This window comes from Bos indicus x Bos taurus, chromosome 26, assembly GCF_003369695.1.
Source record: "Bos indicus x Bos taurus breed Angus x Brahman F1 hybrid chromosome 26, Bos_hybrid_MaternalHap_v2.0, whole genome shotgun sequence".
In the NCBI taxonomy this organism is placed as follows: Eukaryota; Metazoa; Chordata; class Mammalia; order Artiodactyla; family Bovidae; genus Bos; species Bos indicus x Bos taurus.
The window spans coordinates 28,996,880-29,016,141 of record NC_040101.1 but is presented as its reverse complement, the minus strand read 5'-3'; the positions used below and the strand labels follow the sequence as shown (position 1 = coordinate 29,016,141).

Genomic DNA, 19,262 nt, shown 5'->3' with positions numbered 1-19,262 from the left:
TCAAAGCTGTCCTTTGAGGGATTCTAACCATCCCTGGATTCCTCTGAGGCACTATTTGTCAAGTCGTTTTTCCCCTCCAAGCCTCTTTCATTTAGGCAGCCACATCTTCCCCACAGGCACCCATTCCTCATTTTCAAATCTCCCTGCCTCTCTCGCCTCCAGCTGGTTCCTGAACTTTGGTCCAGCACTTCCAAAGGCACCTCCACCCTCCAGCAAGCCATCCTGCCCTGTGTCCTGTTTCCCAGCTGAAGTTTGGCTTCTCCATCCCTCACTCTTCTCCACCTCCAGCTCCTCTCATGCTCTTCCCCAGGGTGCAGGTCAGTCCTTCAACAGTGTACTTACCGTGTTTAGTTTTCTCTGAAACAAATATTTGCATATGTGAACCCCACATTTGCCATATGGTTTTTCCTACTTCCCAGCCAGTGGAACTCTCAATTTCATATATATTTTGGGAAATGAAGTTTTCCCCAGATGGTTTCTCTAAAGCACCAAAGCAAGGTCAGGGTTTTATGCATTCCTTCAAAGGTTCTGGGCAGAGGTTAGAATTACTTGTGTTTTCTTGGTCCCATCAGCAGTTATTTCATCAGTACAGCTGATAATGGGACACAACCTGGCTCATTCTGAGCTAGAAACACACCAGTGTTTGAGGGAGATGTTGAGCTATAAACTGGTGTCCCCAGGGAAGGGATAGAAACCTGCCCAGTTGCTCAAATAATTTTAAACCAAATCCCTTAAGAATATTTCCTCAGGGAGAGAGAAAGAGTATGAATATTAGAAAGATGATGAACCAGGTGTGCCGAAAAGGTTTCTCAGTCATTCTGAGCCCTAGAAGGGGGTGGGGGCAGCCTTACATCTCTACTGGGAAACATATTTCCCCCTTTTAAATCAGGAAAGAAAAAAACAACAACATAGCCCCAAATAGAGAATGTTTTCTTTTGTAACTGGAAGCAAACATCACTGATGGCTTTAACAGCTGCCTGCCAACATGGCCTGAGAAGCAGGCAAGCTCAAACATTTTTTGAGATCAACACATGTACAGACATACAGTATATTAGGTCAAATTATAAATCCAGGAATAAAAGAACAAATAAACAAGTTTCAGCTTTCTCTAGGCTTTCTGAGTCCAATACCAGCTAAATTAGACTCCGAAGCAGAGAAATCTAGCTTCCAAGAAGGCAGGTCTCCCAGGAGTTCAAGTCAAACCTCCCTCTGGTAGGAAAAGAAGGTGCCGTTGTAGATTAACTGGCTGACGGCTGACCAGGTCCAGGCTGACGGCCCTGCCTAGCGGGGGCTTCCCCGTGTCTTAGCCTTACAGACCCTGAGGATGTCTGCCATTGACTTGATCTTTGACCCCAGTAAATCATTTAATGTGCCATGTGCCTCTGTCCATATGTTCATGTTCGGATGAGAATTCCAGCAAGTCTGGGTGTGCCACCCATTAGGGCTAAATCTCTCCCTTTGGAGCTTCTAGGAAGAAACCTGTGGACAGCTGCATTGCAGAGAGCCAAAGTGCCTGGACAAACCAAACTGAAATGCCTGCAGACAGTGAGACCAGGATTGCCTAAACTGCAACTAACAATCAGAAGGACAAATCTGTTCTCTGGTTATCAAAACTGACACAAGACTTTTGTGATAGTTTTGCCTTAGCGCAAGAAAACCACTTAAGAGTCATAGGTGGGAAATATTGGATTATTCTTCTGATCCCACCTCTATACTAGTTAGGTGACCTTGAGCAAGTCCATTAGTCCAAGGTTCTTCAGACATTAGTCATCATGAAATCAATGAAATAGACTAGAACTAAATATTTTTTAATGAAGTCAAGCTGAACAGAAAATATCAGTGTTTAGTCCACAATAAGTTAAGCTCCATCGTATGTGTGTGTGGACGCATGTTTTCTGGAGTCATGAGAAATAAAAATTTCCTACTGTGGGTAACAAACAAAAGAGCTTCCCACAGTGGCTTAGACCATGGGTTTTGATTTCTTCATCTAATGAATGAAAGTCATTCATTTTATACATATCTAGACAGTCATATTCATACACACACACACATATATGTATAATGGGCACCACCATGTCAGGCACAGTGGCATATGACCTATCCAGGGACAACAAGGCCCTGTCTTCCTCGAGCCTCAGCTAGCAGGGAAGCCAGTCATAAAATAATTACATAACTGTTTACCATTGTATGAAGAGTGTATGTAACACCAGGTTCATAACCTGGGCTGTAGGGTCAGAGCCAGCCTTCCTAAGGAAGTGACAGAGAAGGGGGCAGAGAGGGATGGAGGCAAAGAATGGGGGTGGGGATGGGGTGGAGGTAGAATTCCAGGCAGAAGGCCCAGTAAGTGTGAGAAGAACCTGAAGGTTGAACAATGTCAGCTCTACCTCAACAATTTCTATGAAGACCACGTGAGATGACCATGGGAACACTTTGTAAACTATGGAGTGTTATTCAAATATGGTGGCTTATTATTTAAAACAGTGATTATAAACATGCCTTAAAGATGAGTTGAGGGACTTCCCTGGTGGTCCAGTGGTTAAGAATCCACCTGCCAATGTAGGGGATGTGGGTTCGATCCCTGGTTGCTGAACTAAGATCCCACATGCCATGAGGCAACTAAGCCCTCGTGGCTGCAATGAAAGATCCCACTGGCTGCAACTAAGACCCGACACAGCCTAAATAAATTAATTAAACACACACACACACACACACGCATATATATATGAGTTTAGTTTCAGCAGGCAGCCACCAGGTCGAGGGTCACCCTGGGCTGGTATGGCAGCTCCGTGATGCTGAGCAGGCCTCTGGGCCCCCACGACTGACAGCTGGCCCAAAACTGGATTCCCACAGCAGGCACCAAGGGGCCTGTGTGGGCCACTTACAGGGGCTGATTCTGGACTGGGTACCCTACTTCAGTGGCAAGTTTAAGAAAAACAATGAATGAAAATGACCCCTCCTCTGGCATCTGGTGGTACTGCCTCCTTCCATCTGAACAGCTGAACCTCGAACAGCTTAGTCTTTCAGGATGGCCCTCAAGGAAATCCACAGCACGATTTAGACTTTCTGTGTGAAAATAGCTTTGGTGTGTGAACACACACAGCATTAAACCTTGCTCTGAAACCTGCCCATGGGGACAAGCTCATGCTGGGACTTGGTTACCCTGACTGCAGTCCCAGGGGCTTGGGTCACCGGGGAACTCTTTCAACTCCAAATTTAGGCGCTCTCCCAGTAACTGGCAGAAATGGCTTGATTTAAAATGTTTAATATATAATATCTGCACAATGTTTTTCTCTCTCACTGCCTTAGCAAATTACCCCATGACTTAGTGGCTTAAAACAACAAACACTCATTATCTCACAGTAAATATATATGTAAATAAATATATTGAGCTTAGTTTCCTTTATTAATCCACTCAGTGACTAGTTGAATAGTGCTTAATGTCAGATATGGTTCTAGATTCTGGGGTTACAGCAGTAAATAAGACAGGACTGCTGCCATGGAAAGGTTCCCTTTCAGAGACAGAGAGACACCAAATACAACAGTGATTTCAGAGAGCCGTAAAGTGGGGCAGAGTCATAGGGAACAACGGAGGTAGAGAAGGTGCTCCAGGTAGGAAAGCAGGGCTCTCTGAGGGGCTAACAACCAGATCTGAATAAAATGAGATCAGCCACATTCTGACAATGTGACCTTCGCAACATCACCTAACATTTCAGGACTCGGTTTCCTCATCTGTTAAATAAGGATACCTGTACCCATCTCTTGGGATTTCCCTGAGGATTAACTTGCCTGAGATAAGGAACTCAAGGCCTCCAGTACAAAGCTGAGCTGGCATTAAGAGGCACTTCATTGCTAAATAATTGAGTGTCTACTGATCCGTTGTTCGAGATATTAGGAATATGTTTAGACAGATAGAATGACAAGGAGGAGAAAGTAGGTCTCCTATTTTCAGACCAGGCTGGACAAGCCCCTCAAAAGGAGTTATTCGTGATCTACTCTGTGCCAGCTGGGTCCTCTGAGAAGCAGACCCCAAGTGAGGTGTGGGAGCCGTTTGGGGTGGGGGGCGGTGGTGTCTGTGAAAGGAGAAGAGCAGCAGTGGGCAGGAAAAGGCTCTGGAGGAAAGACCGCTGGTCAAAGGAGCCCTCCACTGAGTGGAAGTGGCCAGGCCTCACACTCCCGTTACCCTCAGTCGTTAGCCAGGGCTGTGAAGAGTGAGGACTTGGCTCCAAAAGACAGCCGCGGCAAGTTCCTCCTTGAAGGGAGGTCTGGGTGGTGCACCTCCACAACTGCCACAGACTCCCAGCCTCGCACCAAAGACTTTTTGCTGTCAAAGAACAGTGCTTCCTTGGGAGAGGAAAGTGAGTTTTATTCTGACTCAGGGAAGGTTGCACAAAAGAAAAGTAATCCAAGGGCCAGAAAACCCTAAGCCTGATTTTATAATAGTCTGCATCTGTTAGGATGCCTGTAACCACCAGTTACAGAAAACTCAACTCAAAATGGCTTGAACAATAAAGAACATTTATAATACCATACAGTAAGTCTGGAGGAAAGAGGGTTCCAGGGTTGTTTAGTTTAGAATTAAATGATGTCATTGAGTCACCATCTTGGATGAAGCAGTTTTTAATTCTGAAATCCTCAGTTGTCTCCATTAGCACCATTCATGATTCCAAGATTGTTGCTATGGTTCTAGGCATCTTAGGTGGACAAGATAAGAAGACATAAGAAGCAGAAGCAGACAGGCCCTATCTTCCCATGTCTTTTTTTTTTTCCATGTGTCCTTTTTAATCAGGAAATTCATCTCAGAATTACCCCCAGTGGACTTATCCTCATATCCCACTGGCTAGAATCTCATCTCCACTTGTACTCACATCACCAGTAACACCAATGTGATTGCCATAACTTGCAGACCTGGTGGGCCTGCAGGCCTGAGATAATGAACTTAAGAAAGTTCTTTTATTTTCATTTTTAATATGTGGCTTTATGCTACTGCTGCTGCTAAGTCGCTTCAGTCGTGTCCGACTCTGTGGGACCCCATAGACAGCAGCCCACTAGGCTCCTCTGTCCCTGGGATTCTCCAGGCAAGAACACTGGAGTGGGTTGCCATTTCCTTCTCCAATTCATGAAAGTGAAAAGTGAAAGGGAAGTCGCTCAGTCGTGACATCATATACGTATACACATATATACATCAGTTATATTGAAATATAATCCTCATACTAATAGACAATCTTAGCTGAAAAAAAATTGATCATTAACTTTTTTAAAATTGAAATACACATAACATAAAATTTATCATCTTAACCATTTTCAAATATACAGTTCAAAGGCTTCACGTGCATTTACATTGATGTGATACCATCACCACCATCCATCTACAGAATTCTTTTCATTTTACAAAATAAAAGCTCTGCACCTATTTTTTTGAGAGGGACCAACATAGCTCCCCACTCTCCACAGCACGCACTTTGACGGACTCCACCACAGTCAAGGGCAGCTGCTGGCCCAGCCGAGGGCCCTTCTTCAGGCACTTACAGAGCCTTTCCTCATGGGCCTCCAGCCTCCTCGGCTGAACTCATCTCTGCATGGTGGGCTATGGGACACTCATGCTGCTGACACTGCAGGTCAACCCCACAGGATATTCACTCTGGGGCTACCATGCCCAGCTCCAAGCTGCTCATCCTGGTTTGCCCTCCCTCTGTACCTGTTCATCAATAACTACCCCCAACCCCCTAGCAATCATCAGTCTACTGTCTGTCTTTGTGTATCTGACTACTCTAGATACCTCATAGAAGTGGAATCATATACTATTTATCGTTTTGTATCTGGTTTATTTCACTTAGCATGTCTTCAGTTTCATGCATCTGTAGCATATATCAGAGTTTCTTTCCTTTTAAAGGCTGGATGAAAAAAAAAAAAAAAGAAAAAATAAATAAATAAAAAATAAAGGCTGGATGATATTCCACTATTTATTTAACCATCATCAAAGGCCTGATGTGATGAGCCGACTCATTAGAAAAGACCCTGATGCTGGGAAAGATTGAGGGCAGGAGGAGAAGGGAGTGACAGAAGATGAGATGATTGGATGGCATCACCAAGTCAATAGACATGAGTTTGAGCAAACTCCAGGAGATAGTGCAGGACAGGGAAGCTTAGCGTGTTGCAGTCCATGGAGTCGCAGAGAGTCAGACATGACTTAGCAAATGAACAAGCATTCACTAAAGGACACAGGTTGATTCCACCTTTTAGCTATTGCAAATAATGCTGCTACAAACATGGGTATATAAATACCTCTTCAGGACCCTATTTTCAATTCTTTTGGGTATATACCCAAAAGTGGAAATGCTGGATCAAATGCTGTCTCTTTTTTAAGGAGCCATCGCACTATTTTCCATAGTAGCTGCATCACTTAAAAAAAAAAATAGTTTTACTGGCTAAACTATTTCAAGTTACAGATATTTTGTGTGTGTGTGCCGAGTCTTACTTGTGGCACATAGGACCTTTAGTTGCAGCATACACGGTATAGTTCCCTGACCAAGGGTCAAACCTGGACCCCCTGCAATAGGAACTTGGAGTTTTAATGACTGGACCACCAGGGAAGTCCCCGGGGCTGTACCATTTTAAATTCTCGATAACAGTGTACAAGCATTCCAGCTGCTCCACATACACACCAATACTTGTTATTTTCTGGGTTATATCCATCTTAATGGGTTTGAGATAAGATTCCGATCATGGCTTTGATTTGCTTTTCACTAATAACTAGTGATGTTGAATATCTTTCATGTGCCTACTAGCCATTTGTTTACCTTCTTTAGAGAAAGTTAAACCCTTTTGCCCAGTTTTTAACTGGGTTGTTTGTTTTCCTGTTGTTGACTTGTAGAAGTTATATTTTTTGGATATTAACTCCTTGTCAGATTTATGATATGCAAATATTTACCAATATGTGATTTTTTTTTTAAAGGTTAAAAGCTCATACCATGAAACCTACTGCTTAGATTCAAATCCCAGTTGTGCCACTTACAGATCTACAGGTAGAGGAAGGGTGAACAATCAAAAACTCTGGGGTCTGCCAACAAGGAGAAAGGGCAACGACAGTTAAGTAGGCAAACAGCAGAGTCCTTTACGCAGAACTAGATGTCAAAGGCAGGTAGGTATAGATGTGGCTTATGTCATTTTTCAAACTGAGAAGCATAAATGTCAAGTCATACTAGAAGATAATGTTTCACTGAGTCTCACTATGCCAGGTCCTTTATATACACAATCTCATTTCATTTATTTATTCAACAAGTATTTAATGAACGCCTAATATGAACCAGTGGCTGATGAGCTAAAAACAAAATAAAAAATCAGACATTGTGCCTGCCCTCAATGAGTTTAGACTTTGGTCAAAAAACTACAACAATTGCTAAGTGTTATAAAGGTTAGGCCCATGGTCCCATGGAAACAGACTTGGTCAAGCAGATCAGGGAAGAAGTAGGTCCCCACAGGAATGGAAGCTCTGTGAGTGCAGGGTCCTTGTCTGTCTTATTCACCAATACATTTCTGTTGCCTAGGACAATGCCTGACACAAAATAGCTCTCAGTAAACATTTTTTGTGGAGAAGGCAATGGCACCCCACTCCAGTCCTCTTGCCTGGAAAATCCCACGGATGGAGGAGCCTGGTAGGCTGCAGTCCATGGGGTCGGGACGAGTCGAACACGAATGAGCGACTTCCCTTTCCCTTTTCACTTTCATGCATTGGAGAAGGAAATGGCAACCCACTCCAATGTTCTTGCCTGGGGAATCCCAGGGATGGAGGAGCCTGGTGGGCTGCCGTCTATAGGGTTGCACAGAGTCGGACACGACTGAAGCGACTTAGCAGCAGCAGCAAACATTTGTTGAATGAAGGAATGTACCTTCATTTTCCAGATGACAAACTCAAATCTCAGAAAGGGCAAGTGATTTAACCAAGGTCACAGTCCTAGATGACGCCAGGCAGTTAGCGCTGCTGCTTGAGCTTCTAACCTTTTAAAAAGTCACACATTTAAAAAAAATAGAAAACAAAAACCCTGATTTGAAAATAAATTATTTTAAATAGCAGCATTATTTACATTAGCCAAGACGTGGCAATAACCTAAGTGCCTATCATCAGATAAATAGAGATGTGATATATATTAAAATGGACTATTACTTGGTCATAAGAATTTTACTTTGCCGTTTGCAATGATATGGATGGACCTGGAGGGTATTAGGGTATTATGCTTAGTGAAATAAGTCAGACAAAGACAAATGCTATATGTTGTCACTTAAATGTGGACTCTAAAAAATAAGACGAATGAATATAACAAAATAGAAAAAGACTTACACTACAGAGAACAAACTAACGTTTACCAGTGGAGTGAGGGAAGTAGGGAAGAACAAGATAGGAGTAGGGGATTAAGAGGTACCAACTACTATGTATAAAATAAATTAGCTACAAGGATATATTGTACAGCACAAGGAATATAGCCAGTATTTCATGATAACTTAAAATGGAGTATAATCTACAAAAATACTGAGTCACTATATTGAACACCTGAAACTATAGTAATATAATATTGTAAATCAACTATACTTCAATTTTTTTTTTCAAGTAAAAGGATTTCCTTAATTTCATCATCCCAGGCCTATGGAAATAAGTATTCTCTTCTTTGGCCTGCTGAAGCATTTATTTCAACTTTGTACTGTAGCGAATTTCACACATAACTATCCAGGTACCATCTTCCCAGCTCCAAGCCTCCTCCTCTCAGAAAAATAGTAAACTGTGAACTGTTTAAGAAACAATATCTGAACATATTGCACAGAGAGGTGCTCAAGAATGCAGGCTCAGAGTTCAAACAGACCTGATAAGGAAGCCTGGTTCTGCCGCTTACTAATTATATGACCTTAGGTTCTTTACTTAACCTTTGTAAGTTTCTGTTTATCTGTACAATGGGGATAATAACACAACCCTCACCTCACAAAGCTGTTGGAAGGATTGAGACAACTGCTACAAAGTACTTCAGGATAGGAATTGGCACAAAGTAAGAACGCAATAAAAGTTTGCAGATACTCTAAACTGGAAAAATACCAACATCAACACCCATCCCACCCCCAACTGGAATTATCTGGTGTTTTTTCTAGGGCAGGGATGGGCTGGCTTCTGATACTTTAACTTTCCATCATTCAAAATGCCCTACTGGCAGCATTGCCCTGAGTCACAGTCTCCTTTGGAAGGAAAGGATTGACCAGTAAGTGGGTGCCCCGAGAGGGTTCCAGAATCACCAAGTTACTTTTCCCTCCCCAATTCTGAGGGTGGTGCGCTGCTTCTGCTCAGGCCTTGCCAATCCTCCACCTCTTCCTTTCTTTTTTTCCCATCCCTCCCTCCCACTTCCAACCCTGGGGGAAGAAGATGAAGAAAAGCACGCCAACCAAGAAGCCTTTTCACTTCATTGTGTTTTCCAGCCAGACCTGAACAGACATCGATCAATTCAGCCTGCTCTCACCCGCCCTCCTCTCTTCTCTCTTGTCCTCTTTGTGTTTGGTTTTTTTCCCCTCTCAGACTATGTCTTCAGGCTTAGGAAAGAGCAGTTATTCTCAGTAGCATGAGGACACAAGCTTCAGTTGCCAGTAGCAAGCACAACATGATTGCGGCGCTTAAAAGGCCAAGAAGCAATGGAACCCGTTTGGATCCTCGGAGAAACTCCTCAGCTCAACCACTTCTGTCCCGACTCAGGCTCAGCTGCAGTGAGTCCCCCACTTCCTCTGGCCAAGTACCTTCTGAAGCCCACCTCCATCTCCAGACAAGGGGTTTTCATCCCAAGTTTGAGCAAATCAGGCCAGTTGGACCTGGAATCAATGAAGAAGAAGGAATATGCCTTTTCCATTTCAAAGCAACCTAGTGGGACTCTTTTTTTCCCCAACAGGGTGACTCCAAATTGGCAGGACTTTCAAAGCTACAAATTTCCATGTTCCCAGCCCTTGCTAAAGGAAAATTTCCTGGTTAACTTGGCACGTGTGGAGGTTTGGGGTGTGCAAGTGAGAAACATTTAACAAATAGTTACCCCTGAGCTATGAATCAAGTTAGTCTAAACAGGATTCTCCCCCATCCCCATGCTGTGCTAGTTACCCTCCTTAATTCCTACCCCAGACATATGTTCAAAAAAAATTATTTATCAACTACCCAGTAAGTACCAGGAACTGAACTAAGTGTTTTATTTATTTATATTGACTTATTTTATCTTCACAACTATGCAAGATAGGAATTTTATTTATTGTTTCCTCTGTGAAGAACAGTTTAAGTAATTTCCCCAAACTCATTGGAGTTAATACATGGCAGAACTAGAGTTCAAATCTCATCCCCAACACAATATCATGGATAAATCTCAAAATCATCAATGCAGAGTAAAAGACCCAGGCCAAAAGAAAAGTATTTACTGTGTGATTCCATGCGTATAAAATTGCAGAAAATACAAACTAATCTATAGAGTTAGAAAGCATATTAGCAGTTGTCTGGGGATGGGGTGGAGGGAAGGACGAATTACAAAGGGGCATAAACTAACTTTGGGAGTGATGGAAATCTTTGTAATCTTGATTATGGTGATATTTTCACAGGTGTACACATATATCAAAACTGACCAAATTGTACACTTTAAATATGTGCAGGTTAGTGTACTTCAATGAAATTGAAGAAAAAATATCGCCAAAAATCTCATTTCTTAAGTCATTTCCACAAATGTATTTACTCTTTGATATAGTTGATATTATAGGGCCTAGCCTGATTCTCTTCATACTGTTCAATGAAAAAGTTGGCTTAAAACTCAACATTCGGAAAACTAAGATGATGGCATCCAGTCCCATCACTTCATGGCAAATAAATGGGGAAACAACGGAGATAGTGACAGACTTTATTTTCTTGGGCTTCAAAATCACTGCAGATGATGACCACAGCCATGAAATTAAAAGATGCTTACTCCTTGGAAGAAAAATTATGACCAGCCTAGACAACATATTAAAAAGCAGAGACACTACTTTGCCAATAAAGGTCCGTCTAGTCAAAGGTATGGTTTTTCCAGTAGTCATGTATGGATGTGAGAGTTGGACTATAAAGAAAGCTAAGCACCAAAGAATTGATGCTTTTGAACTGTGGTGTTGGAGAAGACTCTTGAGAGTCCTTTGGACTGCAAGGAGATCCAACCAGTCCATCGTAAAGGAAATCAGTCCTGAATATTCATTGGAAGGACTGATGCTGAAGCTGAAGCTCCAATGCTTTGGCCACATGATGCGAAGAACTGACTAATTTGAAAAGACCCTGATGCTGGGGAAGATTGAAGGTGGGAGGAAAAGGGGACGACAGAGGATGAGATGTTGTATGGCATCACCTACTCGATGGACATGAGTTTGAGTAAGCTCCGGGAGATAGTGATGGAAGGGGGGCCTGGTATGCTGCAGTCCGTGTAAAGAGTCGGACACGACTGAGTGACTGGACTGAACTGAGCCTGACTTTGGTTCAGATTTTTATGCTATCATCTCTGGGTCCTGTTGCGGTTAGAGGACCTAGCTATTACTGGCTCTTCTCACAAGAAATGCCAGTTGTCAGGATTGTGATTCTAGAAACCTTTTGCTCCACTCACAATTAGACCTAAGATAATGTCAGTGTGATGCTAGTGATGGTCTAAAGCTCAGTTCTCAAACTTTTTGCTCTCAGGACCCTTTTCATTCTTGAGAAGTATTGAGGACCCCAAAGAGTTTTTGTTTATGTGGGTTATAGCTATCAATATTTACCATATTAGAAATTGAAACTGAGAAGTTCTATAGATAGTTAACTCATGTTTTAAATAAATAAACTCATTGCTGCTGCTGCTAAGTCACTTCAGTCATGTCTGACTCTGTGCGACCCCATAGACGGCAGCCCACCAGGCTCTGCCGTCCCTGGGATTCTCCAGGCAAGAACACTGGAGTGGGTTGCCATTTCCTTCTCCAATGCATGAAAGTGAAAAGTGAAAGTGAAGTCGCTCAGTCGTGTCTGACTCTTAGCGACCCCACGGACTGCAGCCTACCAGGCTCCTCTGTCCATGGGATTTTCCAGGCAAGAGTACTGGAGTACGGTGCCATCGCCTTCTCCGAAATAAACTCATTACATATAAATATTTTCCAAAAAATCAGTGAAAGGAGTAGAATTGCTTTGCATTTTTGTAAATCTAATTTCTGGCTTCATAGAAGATATAATTCTCATATTTGCTTTTATATTTCATCTGTTGCAATATCACATAATTCTGGAAAATTCCACCATATACTGGTGAGAGAATAAGAGTGAAAAAAGCAAATAACAGTATTATTATGAAAATAATTTTGACCTTGCAGACCCCTGAAAGGATCTGGAGGACCCATGGGGTCCCAGAGCATACTTTGAGAACTGCTGATCTACAATGTTCAGAACCATGAAGGATTTATTCCAGTCCTTATGCTTCCACCTTCATTCTTTTCCCTCTCCTATCCAAGACCGTGTGAAATCCTGAGAGAGGAAGAATCTGGGGTGCGGAGAGGCATCAAACGGAAGGTTGCATGAGTAGATCTCCTTCAAAGTTCTTTCCAGTCTGTGAGTCTCAGGCATGGGCTATTTTTCTTTTAAACAAAATCAAGAAAGCCAAAAGCTCAGCAGGGACTAGATGTACAGGATGCAGGGACTAAAGCACAACCATGAAAACATCACAGAGATTCCTTATGACCCCCTCGCAGAAAGAGAAAGAGCAGCCAGCCTCCTCTCTGATTTACCCCATAGAGGGTGTCAGAGGAAGAACCTGGGGTCCTGAAGAAATTTCAGGCAGATCTCAGCCCTTACCTGTTCCCTAAACAAGGGCCTGCTTGGGCTGAACCAGCTGTAGTTCAAACCCTCAATCCAGATAAAAACTCTGCCCTCTAATCCCGGGTTGCAAACAGGCCATAAGCTCAGGAGTCAAGCAACGGGAGGGTGAATATTGTTTCTCCTCCTTACTGGCCATGAAATCTTGAGTACAACTTTGAGCTTGGGTTCAACTTTTCTGAACCTCAGCTTCTTCATCTGTAAAACTGGAATATTTATCATCTCTCTCTGAAGGTATTACTGTGCAGATTCAAGGAGATAATAATATATGGAAGAATTCCAGCAGAGCACCCGGCACAGGACACAGGCTCACTCTTAGTGAATGTTTACCCTTGTTACAGAAAAGAGAAGGGCAAGATGGAAATAGTCCAGCCCCAGATAAGCCTAGATTTGAATCCTAACACTTACTTTGGGCAAATCATTTCACCCACCTTGTGGAGTTATTGTGGGGGCTCACTGAAAGTCTCTATAGGGACTTCCCAGGTGGTCCAGTGGTTAACAATCCACCTTCCAGTGCAGGGGAGGTGGGTTCCATCTCTGGTTGGGGATCTAAGATCCCACTTGCTGTGGGCCCACTAAGCCCACATCTAGAAAGCCCACACCCTCGGGAACCCGCACCCTCGACCACACTGCAACAAGAGAGAAGACTGGACCACAACAAAGAGCCCCTCACACCGCAACAAAGACCAAGAGCAGCCAAAATAAAATGGCTTTACAAAATAGTGTCTAAAGAAGGCCTGACTTCTAGCCCAAGCCCTACAGATAGTTGTGGTTATTATTGAATACTTACAGCTGTGGCTGCAGAATTATTAATTTCCAGAAGGAACACTGCATCCTCAGGATCAGCCCCTTTGTGGTCCAGCCCTTAGCATCCCTAGAAACAGGTGAGGATGACTGGCTCTCAGGCCTGATAGGACTTTTCCCAAAGAGTTAACCCAGGCTTCACTGGTTTCCTGTCTCCTAAAGGTCCACCAAGGCTTCCCAGGTGATGCTAGTGGTAGAGAACCCCCTGCCAGTGCAGGAGACATACGAGACACGAGTTTGATCCCTAGGTCAGGAAGATCCCCTGGAGGAGGCCATGGCAACCCACTCCAGTATCCTTGCTGGGAGAATCCCATGGACAGAGGAGCCTGCTTGGCTAGAGTCCATAGGGTTGCAAAGAGTCGAGCACAACTGAGTGACTTAGCACGCACGCAAAGATCCACCAATGGAGAATGCTGTATAGAGGCCATGAAATGACAGGAGAGCTAGTCTCCCAAGTCAGAGGGAACACAGACACTGCGTGTAAAGAACACCCAGTAGAGAGGAGAGGCTGTACAGGAGCTCTGGAGTCAAACTCAGATTCAAATCCTGGCTCTACCATGTATTTACCAACAGCATGGTCTAGGGCAAATGCTCAACCTTTGTAAGGCCAGTGTCTCTCAGTTGTTACTGGAAATAATGATAATACCAGAGCTAAACATAAAGAGCATTTAGAATAGTGCACATAGAAAATGTTGATTCACCTATTATCACTACTTCCATTGTCATTAGAGCAGCATTCCAGTATTTTAAAAACAACACAATGCGCAGCTCACATTCTCACCTAGACCATATGGTCAGAGAGGGGCAACACAATTTTGGAAGAAATTGCCTGTTTTCACTTTTATGTACTTTCAAAACTTTCTTTAGCAGGTTCTCACAACTAGGATAACATGGAGAACTTAACAAAGAGGAGGAAGAAGAAGAGAAATTTTAAAACTCAAGCTGAGCCCAGCCCCATCAGAAAGAACTGGTCCTGAGGCTCCAAGGACTAGACGTGCCTGTGACATTTGCCCACTAGGCATAGTGTGTATGTGCGTGCTGAGTTGCTCCAGTCGTGTCTGACTCTTTTCCACCCTATGCCCCAGGCTCCTCTGCCCTATTCCCGACCCAGAGGTCAAACCCATGTCTCTCTACATCTCCAGCATTGGCAGGCGGGTTCCTTACCACTAGCGCCACCTGGGAAGTTCCACTAGACTCAGTGGAACCACGGAAGCCCCATCTGAGAGAATCAGCCCATCAGAAGGCACTCAGGTGAGCTGGGTCTTTCTGTCACTGAGACCACCCCAGGCCCTGAGGATTTGCATGACTTAAAGTCACACAGAAGCCCCAGTACCTGCACAGTAAGGCTCTTCCCTGAGGAGAAGCCTGGAAAAGAGTTGCAAAAGTGGGATGGGGCGGGGAGAGGAGTAGCAAAGCTGTAGAAAGGATCGAGGGACAGCAAAGGTGGGGAGACAGCATCAGGTGGCCTCCGGATGAGAGCGATGGCATGTGAGGTATGGGTGGGGCCAGATAAGAAGGTATGAAGGAAAGATTACAGGGGGGATTGGCGGTTCTGTGGAACCTGTGGGGAAGGGGCTCCTCCTCTCTTCTCCAGGGTGAGCTTGAAAAGGATAAGGAATGGTGACTGAGAGCTCACTGGGTGCTACTTTACATACCTTTAATCCTATGAGGGAGGTTGAGTAATTTGCTCAAAATTCCACAGTTATTAATTGATGCAGCCAACTTTCAACCTCAGATCTGACTTCTAGATGCCTGGCTGTCTTCCGTGAGATGAGCCTAAGGGCCTTCCCAGCTCCACACCTGTACAAGGGGTGCACTGAGAGAGGAGAGAAGGGGAGAAAAACGGCAGTGCGAGGAGATGAGGGAAGAAGGGAGCAACCAAGATATGGAAAAAGAAGAGAACAGGAAGGGGATAGGAAAGATAAGAGACTAAAAAAGGATGGGGAGTGAGGAGGAAAGGGGCAAGGTAAGGGGGAACAACAGGAAAGGAAGAACCAGGAGAGGAAAAAAGATGGAGCCGTAGTGGAACAGAAGGTTGAGCCAGAGGAAGGGGGAGAGGGATTGGGGTAGGGTCTTGGAGGAGTCAGAATCACCTGGAGTATAAGCCTAGGAGCTGAAGGAAAAGGGCTGGAGTTTAGTAGGTGTTTGTGGTTTTGTTTTGTTTTTTTTCCTTGCTGTGAAAGTATGGAGTGTGGGGATCATTGCCTATGGAGCTGTCAACAGACTAGTCAGCTCAGCCAAGTGTCTGTTGGAGGGAAACTGGAACTGAGGTCAGACTCCTCATGGCCTCTATTGTGGGTGTCTCAGATCCTACATTTGATCTTAAAATTGTAAACTCGGAAAAGCAGATTTTTCTTTTTCTTTTTGGTTTTTGCTGAGGCCCTGGGCTTCAGTCCCTAAAAGGAGTTATTGGAGGAGGAAGGCATTCCAGAAAGGAAAGAGCAATAGAATATAAGTAACAAAAGGGAATGAAAGAGGGCTTCCCTGGTGGTCCAGTGGTTAAGCATCTGCCTGCCAATGCACAGGGCACAGGTTCGATCCCTGATCCAGGAAGATCCCACATGTCTTGGAGCAACTAAGCCATGAGCCACAGCTACTGAAGCCCAACAGCCTAGAGCTTGTGCTCCACAGCAAGAGAAACCACCGCGATGAGAAGCCTGCCCACCACAGTGAAGAGCAGCCCCAACTCACTGCAACTGGAGAAAGCCTGGGTGTAGCAACGAAGACCCAGCACAGCCAAAAAATAAATTAAAACAAAACAAAAAAAAGGAATGAAAGAACTGTTGCATGCTACAACATGGATGAATCTTGCAAAATTATGCAAAGTGAAAGAAGCTAGGGACAAAAGACCATACACTGTGTGATTCCATGTCTATGAAATGTCAAGCATAGGCAAATTCCTAGAGACAAAAAATATATTGGTGGTTGCCTCCAGCTGGGGGAGGCTGGGAGGAATGAAGGTGATTGTTAAAGGGTATGGAATTTCTTTTTGGGGTGATGAAAATGTTCTATAATTGATTGTGGTGATGGTGCACGACTCTATTTAATTTTAACATATTAAAAACCATTGAATTGTACACTTTCAATGGATGGATTGTATGGAATGTGAATTATATCTGAATAAAGCTGTTCCCATAAAGAAAAAGAAAGGAAAGAAGAAAAAGGAGAGAGCAAGGAAGTAGAGGTGGAAGTATTTTGTATCTGATGTAGGGGGCATAGTATGGATCAGTCTGGCTGGCATTTAAGGAAGCAGTTAGGAATAAAGCTGAGGCCCAATAACAAAGGACCTAGAACTTCATGTCAAAGAGTTTACACTTGGTCTTAGAGCCCTGAGCTGTCCACTAGAGTCGCCACTAGCCATATGAGGCTTAAAATGTGGCTGCTGCAAACTGGGATACGCTGTAAGTATAAAATGCACACCAGATTTTGAAGACTTAGTATGAACAAAAGAATGTAAAACTGCTTTAATAATTGTAAATTTATTACACATTGAAATAATATTTTTGATGTATTGGGTTAAATAAAATACATTATTAACCTTATTTTACTTTTTAACATGGCTACTAGAAAATTTCAAATTACATATGTGGCTCACATTACAAGACAGCACTGTTACAAGTAGTGGGAAGCCATTGAGGGTTTGAGTCAGAACAAGGGTTGGCAAATGTTTTCTGTAAGAGGCCAGATGGTAAGTATTTTAGTTCTTGAGGGCCATACAGTCTCTGTCACAACTACTCAATGCTACCATTGAAGTGTAAAAGCAGATATAGACAACGTGTAAACAAATAAGCCTGGTTGGATCCCAACATAACTTTACTTATGGATGCTCAAATTTGAATTTCATGTAACTTTCACATGTCACGAAGTATTATTCCTATGATTTTTTTTTTCATTTAAAAATGAAAAAGCCACTCTTAGCTTGTGGGCCATACAGTAACAGGCAGTGAGAGGCATGCGGCCCACGAGCCATCGTTTACCCACTTCTGAGTTAGAGTTAAGCTGAAGTCTCTGAAAATCTCTTGCAAGCACCATCACCATTGGCGCTCTCCCCACATACGCGCGCACGGTGCCTGGAAAATTCCTTCTCCTTTGCAAGCAGCATGGATTCACATAACATTTGATCTGGAAGGGACAGCAGGGATCATGTACTCCTACTTTCTCATATTACTTTTGAGGAAACTGAGTCTCCAAGAGGTAAACTCGCGTAAATAAGGTCACACTGCAGTGAAGAGGTTCCAAATAATGGGAGTCACTACAAGACTCTTAGGCCACAGCTGGCAAAAAAGGACAGGTCTAAGGCCAGCCTGAGTACCAAAACCCTGTGCAAGGACTCTGCATTCTAGCTCATCCATCTACACACGCATCAGCTCCTTCACTCATCACTCATTTCTTAAGACAGTCTGGGCATCAGGTCTTATGTGAGGCTCTGGGCAACCAGGCCCATATTAATTTGGTCTTTGACCTTGAGGAACTCATAGCATGAAAAAAAAAAAAAATATATATATATATAAACAGATACACTGGAAGGGAAAGGGTCACACCTTCTGAGGAGGTGTGACCCAATCAATGATCCAAAGGCCACATAAGACTAAGGAGAAGGTAGGAAAAGTGTTCCAAGAAAAAGGAACAGCCTGTGCAAAGGCCTGGAGCCGACAGTGTGCAAAATACTTAGGGAACTGTAAGTAGATCACGGGGGTGAAGCATTAAATAGGCGATGAAAGTGGGAGAGGTGAGCCCAGAGGTCAGTAGGACCCAGAACATGCAGATCCTCTGTTTGAAGTTGAGAAACTTGGTCTTGATCACATTTGGTGGTGAGGAAACACAGAGAGGTTTTACACAATGAAGTAACAGTCAGACTGAGGTTTAGAAAAATCACATTGGCCGTTTGCCAGGCAGAGAGGAGAGAAAAAGATTCCATGTGGAGGGAACAGGCTGTGCAGGGCCTGGAAGAATGCAAGGACCAGTAACACGAGGGATCTGGTATGACTCAACCATGTAGTGCATGACAAGGAGTGAGAAAAGATAAGCCTATGAAAGAAATTGTACAGATGCTGGAGGAGATTCAGATTCAGGCTGGGGAGCTTGGATCTGACTCTTCAGGTACCAGACAGAGGTAAGTCTATCAGGGGAATACGTGGGAAGGTAGAGAGTATGGACTTAAGGTCAAGCCTTCCTCGCTCTGCCATTTATTAGTTAAGCCTCGGAAGTACAGCAGAGTTAATAAAGTGATGAGGATTAAGCAAAACAATGTATTAAAAGTAGGTATCACTTTTTAGGAGCCTAACACAAAATATGGCAAGGCACTCCAGTACTCTTGCCTGGCAAATCCCATGGATGGAGGAACCTGGTAGGCTGCAGTCCATGGGGTCACAAAGAGTCGGACACGACTGAGCGACTTCACTTTCACTTTTCCCTTTCATGCATTGGAGAAGGAAATGGCAACCCACTCCAGTGTTCTTGCCTGGAGAATCCCAGGGACGGGGGAGCCTGGTAGGCTGCCGTCTCTGGGGTCGCACAGAGTCGGACACGACTGAAGCGACTTAGCAGCAGCAGCAACACAAAATAAGCACTCAGAATATTAATTCTAACACCTGTATATGACAGGTCA

At 43.7% G+C, this 19,262-nt stretch overlaps 1 long non-coding RNA gene and 1 pseudogene across 2 annotated transcripts in view; both read left to right on the top strand.

Moving 5' to 3' along the window:
• Positions 1-14,773, top strand: part of LOC113884457 — a 37,342-nt gene extending 22,569 nt beyond the window's left edge. For both annotated transcript variants that reach the window (XR_003508873.1, XR_003508874.1), the window contains 2 exons: positions 163-317; positions 14,522-14,773. This is a non-coding gene — a long non-coding RNA (uncharacterized LOC113884457). The remainder of the gene's footprint in view (positions 1-162; positions 318-14,521) is intronic.
• On the top strand, positions 2,672-4,984 carry LOC113884456 (annotated as a pseudogene).
• Positions 14,774-19,262: the final 4,489 nt, after the last annotated feature.